The sequence below is a fragment of the Anabrus simplex genome, chromosome 1 (assembly GCF_040414725.1).
Source record: "Anabrus simplex isolate iqAnaSimp1 chromosome 1, ASM4041472v1, whole genome shotgun sequence".
Classification (NCBI taxonomy): domain Eukaryota; kingdom Metazoa; phylum Arthropoda; class Insecta; order Orthoptera; family Tettigoniidae; genus Anabrus; species Anabrus simplex.
Window position 1 is genome coordinate 362,685,288 of NC_090265.1, and position 17,931 is coordinate 362,703,218.

The following is a 17,931-nucleotide window of genomic DNA, read 5'->3' on the forward strand; positions in this document are numbered from 1 at the left end:
TCACGGACTCAGCGAGGGATCCCATATCTACCTCCTCAATGATAATGTCCTGGAGCGTGAGATATTTGGTTGGGGATACAACTGGGGAGGAAGATCATTACTTCGCCCAGGCGGCCTCACCTGCTATGCTGATTAGGGGCCTTGTGGGGGATGGAAGCATTGGAAGGTATATGCAAAGAAGAGGGAAGGAAGCGGCTGTGGACTTCAGTTAGGAACCATACCGGTTGCCTATTTACCTGGAGAAGAAGTGGGAAACGACGGAAAACAACTTCGAGGATGGCTGAGGTGGGAATCGAACCCCTGTACTCTGTCGACCGCCCGAAGCTGAGTGGACCCCGTTCCAGTACTCGTGCCACATTTCAAATTTCGTGGCAGAGTCGGGAATCGAACTCGGGCCTCCGGGGATGACAACGAATCACACTAACCACTATTGAAAAAGTTATACGGATTGAAATTAATTAGGTAGTCTGTATGGACTCAATGTTGCGCTCTGCTCGAATCACCCACACTCTTGTCGGCAAACTTAACGGCCATACACACAAAGTGTTGCTTTTGTGTGATCCGATCAATCAAGTGTTTCATTTACATTGATGCTAAGATTTCCAACCCTTTTACTATAGAGAATAGTGTTACCATTCAGCAGGATACGTGGAATTGTTCTATTGTTTTAGCAGCTCAGTAATTTTCGTAATCCTGATATGATTGCCAAAGTCTTTGTCGCGTTTAGAATAAGAGAATTCCGTTGTGCGTCTACACTGAGTCGTCAGAGGTACTGTTAATATCTTCTATTGTTTCACGTAAGTCTGAAGTCTCTGAAGTCTAGCAGTATTGATATATTTAAAGATCGTCGGCATAGAGGAAGTGGATGACCGAATCCAATCCTTAGAATTGACGCTTTTTTTTTTTACAATTGGCTTTACGCCATACCGACGCAGATAGGTCTTAGAGAGTGACGATGGGATAGGCCAGGGGTAAGAGTAGGAAGGAAGCGGCCTTGGTGTGAAAATTTACCTGATGTTAAAATGGGAAACCACGGAAAACCATCTTCAGGGATGTAGACAGCGGGGTTCGAACCCACTATCTCCCGAAAACAAGCTCACGACTGCGCGTCCCTAACCGCACGGCCAACTCGCTCGGTAGAACTTAATGCTACTTTCGATCGTTCCAAGAGGCGAATCGAGTAGCCAGGCATGCCGGAAACGTGGATTTGTTGTTTTCGCCTGCGGTCGGTGTAATTTCATGAAAGTTGATGATAAATATTAGTTTCTTTGTAGAATATAAGTGTACGAATGTATTTTATTTGAGTCAATGGACACTTAGGATCTGTAATTACCGGTATATGCAGTAATGAGAGAATGTTTTGATCGAGTTGTGAACCGGGTTTAGGTCCGACTACGGCAATTCCTTCCATACAACTATTCCTAAGTTTTCTAAAGAATAAAACATTAAGAGAGAAGCGGATTAGGAATATATATCGTGACTGTTTTAAAGTCGATGACAAAACAGTAGTGTGCGTACATCATTTTAATGTAATTTGCTTAACGTCCCACTAACTACTCTTACGGTTTTCGGAGACGCCGAGGTGCTGGAATTTGGTCCCTCAGGAGTTCCTTCACGTGCCACCCTCAGGAGTTCCTTCACGTGCCAGTAAATCTACCGACACGAGGCTGACGTGTTTGAGCACCTTCAAATGCCATCGGACTGAGCCAGAATCGAACCTGCCAAGGTGGGGTCAGAAGGCCAGCGCCTCAACCGTCTGAGCCACTCAGCCTGGCCCGTTCATCATTTTGAAAATAAGTCTGAGATTAGAGAAGACTTTTTTCTGATTATAAATGGTAAACCTATCCGCATTTCTCGAAAATAATATTCAATCAGATAGATGATACTTGATATGGTGATGTTCCGTCAGTAACTATGTGCTACAAAGTGCCGAGTGATTTAGATGCAAGTGTATTTTACACGAATCTGTGCTTGCCTGTGGAAAAGTTTGGCTGGATCTTGGAGTGTAACAATACCTATAAGTGACAGATGGAGCAATCTGGAAAATTTGGTGAGCTGTCTTGTCAATTATTTTGATAAAACTTTATCTTTTAAATAATAACTTAATTCATAACTGTACACATTTACACGGAAAAAATTGTGACTTGGAGGGATTAGCTGGGTTTTACAGTACCAAGATCTTCCGATTCATGCTGCGGTTATGTTATCAAGCAGACTACACCAAACTTAAGCTAGTCCATGTAGATTAAAGGCATCAATGGTTAGAGTCAATAGAGTTTTTGCACTCAGGTCCCTCAATGTATGAAGACCTATTATAACTTAGTGTCTGAACGTTTCATTACTAAGTTTACCATCACTGTGTGAGGTGCTGCTATGTCATATGTCAGCATATGTTTTAAGCTTCCAGAAAGAAAAGCTTAGCATCACTAGGGCCGTTAACTGGGTTAGCATAATAACTTCGAATGTACCTTCCTTTCATTGGGCGCTGAACATTAGAAATTGCCCACCATTTCGAAAGTAAGGCAACAAGTTATGCATTATAGTTCTCATGAGAGTGAATAAATTGATGAATTTCGCACCTTAATTTATTTTTAAACATTCAAAATCATGTTATAAATAACATTTTAACAGTTTTATCATGTATTTCCATCTATCCAGTGAAGTGAAACCTAAGAGAAAACGTTGTTATATGACTGAGTGAAATTTCTAAATAATCAGCTTGTTGTTCTCTTTTACTGTGGGGATTGTCCATTTATTCTAGTAGAATATATGTGATTCTAGTTGATTATATGTGATGGGTAGTTGTTCGCGAAAAGTTTTCATACGTGCAACGGTGATTCTTCCTTATATTACAATTATCATGTTAAATTACCGTCACTTGTATAATATGTACATTATAATTCCGTTTTAGCCTATACCAGCAGTCCGGCTACTTCGGCCACCACGTTTTTTTTTTTTTAATTACAGTCTGAGTATTGGAGTCGGTCTTGGGTGGTGTGCGTTGTTTCCTATCACAGGTGGTAGGCCTACGTCATTAACATAAATAATATAAATACAGAAAAGCAAAGGGCCAATAATACTGCCCTGTGGGGCACCACTTTCATTTTCCGTTCAGAGGCCTTGTCGTTTACTGTTACCCGCTGTTGACAGTCACTCAAATAAGAACTGAAAAACGTTAGCGCAGCTGGATCGAAATTTAGTAATTCCATCTTTATCATAGTTTGAATTCTATGGTGTCAAATGGGCTACTGAAGTCAGCTGTGGTGGTACGTTGGAAATCGTACCCAACGATTATTCATATACAGGATTCTCCACTATACAGAGTTGCCAAATTGTGTAAGAAAAAATAATCGATGGGCAGAATTTTATCAATAGTACATGTTCATTTTAATCCATATTGTGAGGATCATCTGCATAAACCAATAAAAATGTAGAAGTCTAGCAATTTGACAAAGGAGTGTAACTACATTTATAGTGTATCGAGCGATGAAGAACCACGATGCTCTAAGTGATAACGTGGGAATATGATGGCGAATGTTGTTTTAACATAGGAAGGGGAGGAGAGGGAGAGATTCTAGTTTTGTAACATAGATTCTACATCTGGACTGAATCGTCCAGAAGACAACTTCCCCTACTGAAGTACATTATTTCTGTTGATTTTTGTCAGGGTCTAGGACAACGTCGTCTTCAGTTCCAAATTAAAAAGTAATGTGTTGACGATGTCAACAACTTCCCGCATGAACGGGTTGACAAACAAACGTTACATGTATAGAAACATCTTTTAAGGGGGAAAAATTATATGTTTGTATCATGAAATCAAGCAGGTCAGTATAAATGAGATCGGAGTATTTTCACAGATCTTCGAATCGCAGCAATGACAATTTTATCGACGCTTTTCACAGGCAGCTGAAACTCTTTCTAAAACGTTATAAAGAAGTCTAGAATGTAACCAGTATAATCGTTTTAGTTATTCTGTATTATTTTGATGTTTATTGTAATTATTCCTGGGTGTGATAGAGAAAGGTGCTGCAGAACATTCTACTAGGAGTCCATACTGTTAAGAATTGTCACCGAAGGTCGAAATGACCCGGTAACTAATTAAATTTGATTGCGAGACACGTCATGGGACGTTAGTTACAACAGGTATTAACTGATGCCCAGTGTAAAAATCTGTTTTTGTTTATACGTAGTGACGACATAATATATATTTCTACTATTTTATTGCATAATAAATTATTATCCATTCGTATGACGTTAGATGGCTTCAATCAGTTATCTGCATCATGAATTCTAACTTCCATCCATCTCGTAAACAGACAATATTGTATTTGTTCACTATTCTATTTTGACAAATATCACATAATCCAAAAATGGCGTTCTCGAGGATACGATCATCACCGTCTCACGTCTATATTTATTATGGCGTTCTCGAGGGTACGATCATCACCGTCTCACGTCCATATTTATTTACAGTATTTCATACAAGTAATTCAATTCTTTACAAACTTACTACAGGCGTTAGTTTTTTTTTCTTTTTTTTTTTTTTTTGGCTTTACGTCGCACCGACACAGATAGGTCGTTTGGCGACAATGGGAGAGGAAAGGCCTAGGAATGGGAAGGAAGCGGCCGTGGCCTTAATTAAGGTACAGCCCCAGCATTTGCCTGATGTGAAAATGGGAAACCACGGAAAACCATCTTCAGGGCTGCCGACAGTGGGGTTCGAATCCACTATCTCCCGATTACTGGATACTGGCCGCACTTAACGCGTTAGTTTGTAAGTTCACGTAAAAGTTACAGCGATCGTGATCATAGCACAGCACCTCCAATTTTACGTGGAATCCGAACCACGTGGGCGTGACTTTTCATTTTAAAAATTCCACATGCACTGGCCCAGATTCGAATCATGCTGCCTTGGAGAGAAACCGGTGACTATGTTCCTCGGCTATCATGCACCTTTTTTTTTTTTTTTTTTTTTTTGCTTTATGTCGCACCGACACAGATACTTAGGTCTTATTGCGACGTGACACCTGCATTTACTAAAAATATTATCTAAATATAATACGTCAACAACATCGCGTCGTTACCGTAACCCAAATCGAGATGTTCATGTTAGTAAATATATAGTAAAGTATTTCCTTTATCTTCGAACACTTGGGCTTTTATCGATCACAATATAAAAACTAAGTACAATATGTTGTAGAAAGGTCTCAATTAAATAAAATCACATTAGAGATTCCACTTCCACTTCGATCTACCTATAACGGACAACGCTTACTAGAGCCCGAAACCTTGAAAACTAAAATCGATTTAAGTTACAATGCATTTTAGGGAAGCCTCAACATTAGTCTCTCTACTATCTCGGCAACTTGCAATCATCTCTTGCTAAATACATTAACTTTAACCTGAGTAATTCCAAAGCAGCAGCGACCGTGCGTCAAGAAATCACTTGCCGGTACATGTTAATCTTATTTAGTAAAATTTCTCATCTTTAAAAAGAACTTTACAGCGTCAACGAACGATGTATTTTTAATCCAGTTGGTTTGATATTATTTCTATGTAAAATGTTAACATAATGAAAAATACAAATAAAAAGGCCGTCAACCTGAGCCAATATGATATTAAAGCCGGCACCTCCAAGACGCCCACATACTGTATAAAATAATGTGCAGCTAGTTATACAGATAATCACATAATATAAACTAGAAAGAGCCTGCAAGCAGTCTGTTAACGCTGTCAGTATAGGTAATATAGAACAATGACGTAGGGAAGCAAACAGGATCTGAGCAAAAATAACCACGCCCCTCACCCTGTATCCACAAGCATTAACAATATGTGCGGGCCCGACCAGAAGTGAAAGTGTACGAATTCATTCGTTTGTAAGGATCCTATACGATTCCGATAAATGTATATTCTGAATGAGTCAAAATAATTATACTCTTCAGGGAATATAAAAATCTGAACAATTACATTCCTCAAGTTCGGTGAATTCATGACAAGGTGGTGTCATAAGGTACTATCAATCTTGCGTATTGCATAATAGGCAATAATGAGGGGGAGGGAGAATGTCAATAAGTTATTATGTATTAATATTCACTGTATTTCATTTAAGAGCGAGGGCATGCTTCACCTTCATCACAAGAGGAATGCACATAAACGGGCGCGCGATGCTCGCAGAAACGTCAAATGTCAAACCACACGGCACGAGTATGGTTGGTGAAAGATATAAGACGGAACACACTACGACCGCACGAACTTACATATAAATTGATAGACCTTTGCGGATATTACATTACAGGTTGCCAAGGTCACCATGCAGTTTGTTGCTCATGAAAAAGTCTGTCCCTGTTTCCTGCATTCGTTATGTAGATATGTATATAAATATTTTCTCTTATTGTAAAAGCAATATTATAATTAAAGCACGACTACACAGGAGGTGACAATGTCTTAATATGTTTTCGCATGCAGCCGAAGAACCAGTCACGTAAACATAAACATTCACCATCACTTTCGGTTTTGCTATGCTTACGGATCTGCTACTCTGTCAACACCGCCTACCGAAGGTAGGTGTTACCATTCAAACTCACCTAGGACGGCCTGTAGAGCTTGATCCTCCCCAAGAACGTCCATGGCCGGCCCCTTTCACGTTTTCAAGTCATTGTCTGCAGTAAAATTCATCTTCGAATGATTGTTTTCCCCATTTTTTTACGCGAATCACAAGAAAATGTTCCCGTTACAGCAATGAACTTTCCTCCAAACTCTTCAATGTCACGTGATATCCCAGTCGTCAGTTAAGTTCAGCGTATGACATACAGATGTCAGCTAAGGATGCAGCAAAGCCATAGTTCACTGCATCGGTCATGACATCGAACGTAACGGACTATTCAGTCTTACTTTTCAAGAACTGTTTCATAAAAAATATCCTTAATTTGAATAAGTTTAGATACATGTTATTAATACTTGATCAAAACAACTTGAATTTATGGCATTCTTATCCAACGTATGTCATAACCTTTACTTGGCATTGGGTATCATGGCGTACGTTGTCATGACAACGCAAATTCCAACGAGTGTAAACAAAGCGACATCAAGAAATGTCATAATGTACGTACATTTTCTTTAGTTGCTGTTTCACAGAGTCCATGTTACTAAAAGTTGAATTATTGGTACTGAAATCCACATGATGTAGCCTGTATTGTCTCTCTGCCAATGTGGTATGCCTGAAGGTTTGCGTTTTTAAAGGTAGACCTATCACTGAACACAGGAAGGCAAGATATTAAGATATACGGTAACGTTTTGTGTTGATTTTTTTGTTGTTGCTTTATTTGCTAAACAGAGACTTGAAAGCTTTGTGAAAATTATACATAATTTCAATCAGATTAGTGAAAACTGAATGAAAGTTGCATAATAATAATAATAATAATAAGTCCTCCTCTGTGGTGTAATGCTATTAGCTTCCCCGGAGGCCCGGGTTCGATTCCCGGTTCTGCCACGTAATTTGAAAAGTGGTAGGAGGGCTGGAATGGGGTCCCCTCAGCCTCGGGAGGTTAACTGAGTATAGGAGGGTTCGATTCCCACCTCAGCCATCTTCGAAGTGGTTTTCCGTGGTTTCCCACTTCTCCAGGAAAATGCTGGGATGATACCTAACTTAAGACCATGGCCTCTTCTTTCCCATCCCCCCACAAGGCCGCTGTTCAGCATAGCAGGTGAGGCTGCCTGGGCAAGGTACTAGTCCTCCTTCCCAGTTGTATCACGCCAACCCAACGTCTCACGTTCCAGGACACTGCCCTTGAGCTAGGAGGTGGGATCCCTCACCGAGTCTGAGGGAAAAATCAACCCTGGAGGGTAAATGGATTAAGAAAGAAAGATTATTATTATTATTATTATTATTATTATTATTATTATTATTATTATTATTATTATTATTATTATTATTATTTAAAAATTATTATTATACAACACTATTACATAAGAAAACCATCTGAACTTTTAAAAATTCTGCAATTGTACAGTTAACCTATTTATACAATCTATTGCACATGGTGTAGTGTCCAAGAAGTTTCCTCCGTAGGAGTTCAGAGGGTACTCATCAACAATATCTTGGGCTGTCTGCCTTGGGTAGCTGCAACTAAACTGTGCAGAAGGCACCTTTCCCTAATTCTGAAGTACACTGCCTGACTTCACGTGTAGAGAGGGTATGTGATGTTATTTCAGATATTACAAAATCGTGTCAAATTTACAAAGAACTTAGCAGCATGAGCCCACTTATCAGTAAGATGTTGTACCCCGTCTGGCCTGGATGCATGCACTTATTTGGTTGGGAAGGTTGTCATAAAGCCATTGTATTCTCTCCTGAAGCAAGCTGGCCCACAACTGTTGTAACTGGTCTTTGATATCCTGGATATTGGCATTAGGATGGAGTTGACATCGGAGCTGGTCCCACACATTCTATCGGGGACAGATCTGGGGATCTTGCTGGCCACATGAGTACCTCAGCATCATGCAGACAGTTCATAGAGACACATACCGTGTGTGGACGAGCATTGTTCTGTTGAAAAATGGCACCAGGATACTGTTGCATGAGAGGTAACATATGAGGATACAGGATGTCTGTGACATACCGTTGTGCCATCAGAGTTCCCTCAATCACTACCAGCTGTGACCTGAAGTCATACCTGATGGTTCCCCACACCATGATGCCAGGAGTAACACTGCTGTGCCTCTCCACAACATTGGAAGAATGGGACCTCTTCCCAGGTTGCCGCCATACTCACAGGCGATGGCCATCCGGGGGTAGTGCAGAACCGTGATTCATCGCTGAATACAATGCGACACCATTCATCAACAGTCCATGCTTCAGGTCATGGCACCACTCTAAACGCAGCTATTTGTGTTGTGGTGTTAATGGTAGCCTACGCGAATGGAGCAGGATGACGAAGAATGTTGCAGGAAGTCCATTACATGTTTTCAGATGGCAGGCCCATATGTGAAGGGGTTATGATGCGCGTGGTGCACAGTAAGGCAATCCTCCCTTGTGGTGGTTAGATGTTGTCACCTTGATGAGAGGTATGCCTGCCGTCACGTTCCCATGCAGTCTAAAATCAGGCCACTGTCATATCTGAATGCCCCACAAATCTGGATATTGCACAATTTGACCAGCCGGCCAAATGGAGACCCACAATGAGGCCCTTTCAAACTCTGTCAGGTGCTGATAACACTGTTTCACATGAGTACACGGCATCTCCGTGTCCTTCACAGTGATCACTCAACATCTGATGCTGTTCACGCCCCTTATATACCCTACCAGGCCTGGTAACAACACTAAACACGAACAACACTAATGCACTCTGGTGGCTGTTCTACCTGTCACAGAGAATTGCAACTTGAATAATTTACATACCCGCCACTGATGTGTACACGTACAAAGTTACATTGACATCCAACCATTACTTCTGGGTGCTTCAATTTTTTTTGTCAGCATGGCTGCCATGGTTTGTGTGGATTCTATTGAGTGTTGACCACATTCTATGAGGAGGATCTAGTTCCCATGGTTTTCTTACTACCGAGCTTGATAGCTGCAGTCGCTTAAGTGCGGCCAGTATCCAGTATTCAGGAGATAGTAGGTTCGAATCCCACTGTCGGCCGCCCTGAAGATGATTTTCCGTGGTTTCCCATTTTCACACGAGGCAAATGCTGGGGCTGTACCTTCATTAAGGCCATGGCCGCTTCCTTCTCACTCCTAGCCCTTTCCTGTCCCATCGTCGCCATAAGACCTATGTGTGTCGGTGCGACGGAAAGCAACTAGCAAAAAAAAAAAGTTTTCTTACTGACATTAAAATTAAGGTGTGGAGTTTTTCTGTTAAGCCATTCTTGTAACCATGCCTGTTGAAGGCTGAAGTTTTAAATGAATCAGTCAATCAGTCAATCAAAATCAATTAGTCAATCAATCATTCAATCAGTCAATCAATCAATCAATCAATCTGTTGCCATTGATCTGCATTTAGAGCTGCAACTCAGATGACAATTGAAGGGTTTCTGTTTAAAAAGCAACCAGTGTCAAAAATACCAAAAATGAGATACTAGTAGAATGGGAATACAGTCACAGGATGCTCATCTTTTTATGTATGAGTACATCGCATATTCTGCAAAATCAGCCAGTCACCAAGTTACAGAGGCATGGAAAATTGGTACTTCTGTAAAAATGACCAATGTCAGTTAGGTTTCTAGTAAGAATAACGATAGTCAAAAGATATTGGTTGTTTTTGCTTGCAAGCCATAACATTTTCTGCCATCTTGTGTTTGGGCTATCAGTTGTTATTGACTTTGCATTGATTGAGAAGAAAAAATGGAACTGCTTTGCCAGAAGTACCAAATGACTGGAATTAATTGTCCGGCTACATGGCTAAATGGTTAGCGTACTGACCTTTGGTCACAGGGGTCCCGGGTTCGATTCCCGGCAGGGTCAGGAATTTTAACCATCATTGGTTAATTTCGCTGGCACAGGGGCTGGTTGTATGTGACATCTTCATCCTCATTATGATATGCAGGTTGCCTATGGGAGTTAAACCAGAAGACCTGCACCTGGCGAGCTGAACTTGTCCTCGGACACTCCCAGCACTAAAAGTCATACGGCATTTCCGTTTTTGCTGGAGTGAAATGATAAGTAGCTGGTGCAGCAGATCATTGCCATTTGATGTCGTGACACAGGACATGCTTTATGATTTAAAACTTGCAGTAGCTCCTTACTTTTTAAAAAATTTTAAACTTGCAGTAGCTCCTTATTTTTTAAAAACACTAAGATTGTCCCTTACTCTAAAAAATCTTCACTTGATGGAAATAGCAGATGTAGATTGCCCATTTGTTTTGAAATGTGATATATACCCTGGCCGTTGTGATAAGTGTAACGTTTGCAGCAAAACCATCCTTCCTCCCAGTGTAGAATTAACCCCATTGTGTGGAGATCCCATTCCGCTTCCACCAGCAAAGTTACAGGACTTAAAATGATTGCGTGCATTCCTTCAGAAACCAGAAGGTAGGCTGTTCTTCACACAGCTGGAAGAGAGCACAGAATGTATTACTGATGTAGAAGAAGATGACAACAGTGATGGACACACCAAGTGAAAATGTTCTAGTGAACCATAACATTACTACGTTATTTTAATCTGTTTTCAATACCATGTGATGGAAGAATGGAAGACTTAAATATACATGTGTAGGAAAAATTTCTGTTGCATTAAAAATGAATGTAAGGAATATTATGTATTTTTCATGACAACAATTTTTAAGAGGAAATTTTAAACGTTCAACATCAAAAACTTCAACATTTGTTATGAACAAATGTATGATAAGTTTGCCTGGTTTCATTGTAACACAGATTCATATTTAGACAGTTTATTGTTTCTCCTGAACATTTCATATTTTTGACATAGTTTGCCTTTCCCAGAAACCCTTCAATTGTTTGCCTAGTCCTTTCTTAAATGATTTCAAAGAACTTTGAAATTTAAGAACATTTCCCTTGATAAATTATTCCAATCTGTAATTCTAAACATGAATATCTGCCCCACTTTGTCCTCTTGAATTTGAACTTTTCATTTTATGATCATTCCTACCTTTAAAAGCTCCAATTGAGCTTGTGTGTCTACCAATATCATTCCATGCCATCTCTCCACTGACAGCTTGGAACATACTGCTAGAGTGAGAATTGATGGTAGAAGGAGTTCTTGGTTCAAGGTACCTACAGGGAATACACAAGGCTCTAATTTTTCACTTTTGTTGTTCGTAGTTTACATGGACCGTCTGCTCAAAGGTATTAAAGTAGTAGAGAAGGATTCAGTTAGGAGAAAATATAGTAACCAGTTTGACCTCTGCTGACAGCTTGGGCTTCGGGCAGATTGTGTTGTAAACCTGCAGTCTAATATCTTCGCAGAAATCCAAGAGAATTGAATGTTAGATCGGGGATACAAAGCTAGAACAGGTAGACAATTTCAAGTATGTAGCCAGGCTGAGTAGTTCAGATGGTTGAGACGCTGGCCTTCTGACTTCAGCTTGGCAGGTTTGATGCTGGCTCAGTCCGATGGTATTTGAAGGTGTTCAAATACGTCAGCTTCGTGTTGGTAGATTTACTGGCATGTAAAAGAATTCTGCAGGACTAAAGGCACCTTGGCGTCTCCGAAATCAGTAAAACTAGTTAGAAGCCAATAGCATTATTATTATTTCAAGTACTTAGGATGTGTGTTCTTCCAGGATGGTAGTCTAGTAAGTGAGATTGAATCAAGGTGCAGCAAAGCTAATGCAGTGAACTCGCAGTCACGATCAACAGTATGCTGTAAGAAGCAAGTCAGTTCCCGGACAAAATTATCTTTATATCGGTTTGTTTTCAGACCAACTTTGCTGTATGGGAGTGAAAGCTGGATGGACTCAGGATATATTAGTCATAAGTTCGAAGTAACAGACATGAACGTAGTGAGAATGATTGCTGGTACAAACTGGTGAGAACAATGCAGGAGGATAATCAAAATGAGGAGGTAAAAAAAGGATAAGTTAGGAATGAACTCGATAGATGAAGCAGTGTTCATAAACCTGACTCGCTGGTGGAGTCACGTGAGGTGAATGGAGGAGGATAGATTACCTAGGAGAATAATAAACTCAGTTATGGAGGAGTAGGGGAAGACAAAGACAACTATGGTTAGACTCAGCTTTTAACAATTTAAAGATAAGAGGTATAGAACTAAACAAGGACACAGAACTAGTTACAAATAGAAGACTGTGGCAGTAGTTAGTAAATTCACAGAGGCTTTCAGACTGAACGCTGAAAGGCTTAACAGTCTATAATGAAGATGTAGTATTATACTACTACTACTACTACTACTGAACATACATGCCCAAACTAGCCTGGACATATCAAGATGGAATAGGGGAATGAGAGTATTATATGTGCGCTTGAAGGACGCGGCCAGCGAACTATTAACTTTTATGATGGAATTTTTGACTAATCTACTAAGTTACGAACTGAGAAGTATTGTAGCATACTTGCTGATACTCAAACAACTCTTGTGTTAGTGTACTGATCTAGTGGATATACTTGGTTCTATGTCTCAAGGCAACTTTCAATAACAATGTCCTGCGATGATTTCATTGCCGCCATCCTGTATTGCTTTTTAGGATGACTTCTGCATTCTGAATCAGGATCCGATGTTAATTTTTCCCCATCACATCACATTTTCTCAAAATCCTATATTACGTTGATTTCATCACATGCACTAATGCACTTCTTACTTTGTTAGGAAGTGTGTTGCTTTAATTTAGATTTCCACATTATTTTATTAATTTATTTTATTTTTATTAATTTGACGTCCTCCAGCCATCTCGTTGTCCTGTATTATCATGCTCAGAGTGTAGAGCCGGCAACTATGTACAACAAACGCACGGTTTTGGCTGAATGGCGTCATTCTCTCGTTGTGCTTTGCCCGCGACAGTTTGAGTTGTGTTTCACATAAGTGTTCTATATGTGAGTGACGTATTGTGTTAATATTTTTATTGCACTTTCATCAACATGCCACGACGTGGCTGCAAGAACAATCGAGATACATTCTGGTATGTATGTGGAAGTTTCGTGCTGATGAGACAGCGGTGCAGTATAATCTAGTTCATGAGAAAGGCGTACTATGCCTACTTTGGCTTAAAACTTGGAGACCAAGACAAGCCGTGGGCACCACATAAGACTTGTAGAACCTGTATAGAGCAGTTACGGCAATGGGTGAACGGTAAGCGAACTGCGTTGCTATTCGGTATTCCAATGATGTGGCGAGAACCCCCAGACCACAGTACTCACCGCTACTTCTGTTCTGTGAATGTGAAGGGATTTAACAGCAGCAACAAAGGTAACATTGTGTATCCAAGCAATATTCGATCTGCAATTTTACCCGTTCCTCATGGCCCTGATACACCAGTACCACAGCATCCAGAACATTTACAGGATTGTCCCTCATCTGAATCTAACGCAGAAATGGCGGGCACTAACTCTGACTGTGATTTCTGCCCTGAATGTGTTGAAAAAGAACCGAGACTGTTCGAGCAAAGTGCATTAAATGACTTTGTTCGAGATCTTGGCCTTACAAAGGAATCTGCCGTGTTACTCGGGTCTAGACTTCATGAAAGGAACGTGTTGGCACCATGGACGAAGTACTATTGGTACAGACAACACAAACAAGAATGTACACCCTTCTTTTATGAAGAGGGAGCCTTGGTTTACTGCAACAACATTCCAGATGTAATCTTAAAACTAGGAGCACCACAGTATGACCCTACTGACTGGAGACTTTTCATTGACGCCTCCAAGCGTAGTTTGAAGTGTGTCCTTCTTCACTGTGAAAACAAACTTGCATCCATTCCCATTGCTCATTCAGTTATTATGCAAGAAACATATGGAAATCTCGAAATACTGTTGTGTAAACTGAAGTACCAGGAACACAAGTGGCAAGTGTGTGATGATTCCAAAGTGATAGGAATTCTGTTAGGTTTACAAGGAGGTTACACAAAGCACCCCTGGTTTCTGTGTGAGTGGGACAGTCGAGCAAGGTTACATCACTGAACTCAAAAAGAATGGCCACATAGACAATGGATTGTAGGGTCAAAAAACATAAAACAAGAAACTCTTGTTCAGAAGAGCAAAATACTGTTACTTCTGCTTTATATCAAACTAGGGGTTATGAAGCAGTTCATTAAGGCCCTAAACAGTGAAGGTGAATGCTTTCAGTACCTGTGTCGTCGATTCCCAGGCATCAGTAATTCCAAAATCAAGGAGGGTATTTTCACAGGTCCAGATATCAGAAAACTTCTTTCTGATGCTAATTTTGAAGACATTATGTGCGCTGCAGAGTGATCAGCGTAGACAGCATTCCGGAATGTGGTCAAAAACTTTCTTGAAAACACAAGGGATTCAGACTACAAACAAATGGTGGATAGATTGCTTATTTCTTTCCAAGATTTAGGCTGAAAAATGAGCTTGAAAGTGCACATGTTACATTCACATCTGGACTATTTCCCTGAGAACCTAGGAATGCTGAGCAAAGAACAAGGAGAAGGATTCCGTCAGGATCTACAGGAAATGGAATGCAGATATCAAGAGAAATGGAACAAAAACATGCTGGCAGATTACTGCTGGTTACTAAAGAGAGAAGGTCCAACTACTCCTCACACACAAAAAGCAAGGTGAAGACGTTTCTTATACTAAGGTAGGACATTATAAAATTGAAACCGTAGACTTACCATTCTCAGTACATTATGTGGCTTAATGCGTGGTAAATTTTGGTCCATTTGGCTGTGTTTTTCTACAGATCTGTTAACACAATACACCAAACCAAATCCCATGGCACTACATCCCTCAGATAGCTCCTCAATTCTAATCACGTAGGCTGAGTGGACCTCGAACCAGCCCTCAGGTCCAGGTATAAATCCCTGTCCTGGCCAGGAATCGAACCCGGGGCCTCCGGGTAAGAGGCAAGCACGCTGCCCCTACACCACGGGGCTGGCAATACAATGCACTACATATCTTTATATTATGTTCATAAGTATACCAGTGTAAAATAGGAGTGTTGAGATGGATGAAAATAATAAGAAGTGTTCTTTACATGTGATAATAGTAATCTTGAATGTGCACGTGCTGCATATTTATCAAATTTTCATTTTGAATTTGATAAGGGAAAACTGACTTCAGTTCCGCAATCAACATGCCTGAAATATAAAAGATCACTATGTAAACTTCATGCAATGATCGGAAAGTTTGAATTTGCAGGTCAGTGTAATCTATGACCTGGTGTCAAGGTATAGATCAACAGTGTGTGTTTGTGCAAGCGAAAGTATCTCTTAACAAAGTGTTAGAGTCAGTGCATAAAGAGGTACAGTATCAAAGTGTTATACATGTGTCAATGGTGAGAGTCGGCAGTTTGTGCTGATACACAAAAGCAGTGACGGGCAATGTCCTCGCTGTCATTTCCCACGGCTTTTGTTCTAGGATTATTTAATATATGTTGGGAGTCTTCCAGCAGTTGTTAATATTTCAAGTATGCATTGTATATTTCTATATATTGATGAAATGCTCATGCACTGATACAAGTCATAATATAGTTAGTTAATTTAGAATCAGTGGAGAAGTAATTGGTGAACATGAACCTAGGTGCAGTACCTACATGTTTAATAATTTTCCAAGGATTAGGTAAGGCCTGCTGCAGATGTACCAATACACAGCTTTATGTACACACCCTGGGAGAGAGAATTATCATGCTCTATCAAAATTCAATGGATCCATTTGGGTGAACTCTGGCACCCAAATTATGGGTATTTCAGTTAATAATTTTATTAATTTCATGTTTATTAAGATTCCAATTAATGCCCAAACGTGATGCAAGTATTTTATTTATATTGTAAATGGTGTCCAGTGTGGGTTATATTTTATTTATATTACAAATGGCACCCATCTGTGGTGCATATATTAAATATTACACAGGTGCCTGTCTCTTCTGTCACTCAGAAGAGAAGTCACATTGTGAAATGATATGGATATACTAGCACATGAGTAGGGGCATGATTTTTTCGCATTAATTTTTGAACAATTTCGCGAGAAGGATACTCATTTTCACGTTATTTCGCGAAATAGATATTGCCGTATCGCTTTAATTTTGCTTTAATGACATTCTAAAATTAATCATTAAAGGTTTCATTACTATCACTGATCGTTGATTGTGGAAGTTTAATTGATAGATTGTACATACCTGGTACATACTTTTGAAGTCATTTCCGGGCTGCAAGGTCGTATGCCTTCTCTAGCGGAATGTTGGCTTTGAGTAGCATTGCTGTTGTTTCGTGAATAAATTCTATTTTTTCACACTAGCTTTCTTTTGCATATCTAATGAGAGTTCTATTGTTGCCTGCCGTTTCACTGTCGGAGTGCTAAATTTACGTTCTGAATGTTCCTTATTTTTAAAACAATGTTTTGAGACAGTATCATTTTCTCACACTGGATACGAACATTACGAAATTTACACATTAAAATATTGCTTTCCGAAACGTATAAACCTTCACACGTAAACTGTTTAGCTCTGCTGTGCACCGAAACACTTGTCGAGCGACACATCTTCGCTACTATCTGTGATCACTTTCTTAATTTTACCTGACCACGAAGCCAAAATACACCAGTCAATTGTGCTGCTTGTAGACGTCATTAGGGATTACAGGATTGCACAATGCCGTGAGGAGTCAGGCTGGGGTGGGATTACCAGCCACCACAAGAACAACATTCCAAATATTTTGTTTGGCAAGAAGCCTGGAGCCAACCCCTTTTCTTTGATGCCATGTCATAAAGAGATTTTCCAGAACATTAATGATAGCATATTTCTTTCCTGTTGATGAATCTTTCTTTGCTCTTTTGTTTCTTTTCATACGTAATCTTGGAACAAAATGTCACGTTGGTTATTCACTTTCACTGTAATATCACGCTTATCACCAAATGATTGAATTTCGCTTTAAAATGGCCTTATCGCTTTAATTTGCTTTAATTCGTGAACATAATATCCATATTTTCTTAACCAGAAACATATGATTCATAAAGATGACGCAAAATCGCTTCAAAATATTTTTTGTCGCGTTTATCGTTAATGCGAAAAAAATCATGCCTCTACACATGAGAAACTACATATTCCCCACATATACATAACTTGAAATCCATTCGTTCTGCGCCAGACTGAGAGTACACAGCCTATGGATATATTAGTGCAAAAATCAATGGTCTTCCTACATCTACACAGCCCTTGACATCTGCTGAAATTCCTCTGAGAGCACCTTCTCCACACCCTTCAATCCAAAATCAGGAAAGTGAAGGATTTTTTGGAAGAACACAGCGACGTTACAGTGCTCGGCTCCAGTCACTTGCTGGCTTAC

General features: G+C 39.9%; 1 protein-coding gene across 1 annotated transcript in view; it reads left to right on the top strand.

Annotated features, from left to right (window-relative positions):
* The first annotated feature begins 7,094 nt into the window (after positions 1 to 7,094).
* LOC136866152 (uncharacterized) overlaps positions 7,095 to 17,931 on the top strand; it is a 63,634-nt gene continuing 52,797 nt past the window's right edge. Inside the window, exon 1 of the mRNA XM_067142869.2 lies at positions 7,095 to 7,285. The gene's annotated coding sequence lies outside the window, so the exon portion shown is untranslated. The remainder of the gene's footprint in view (positions 7,286 to 17,931) is intronic.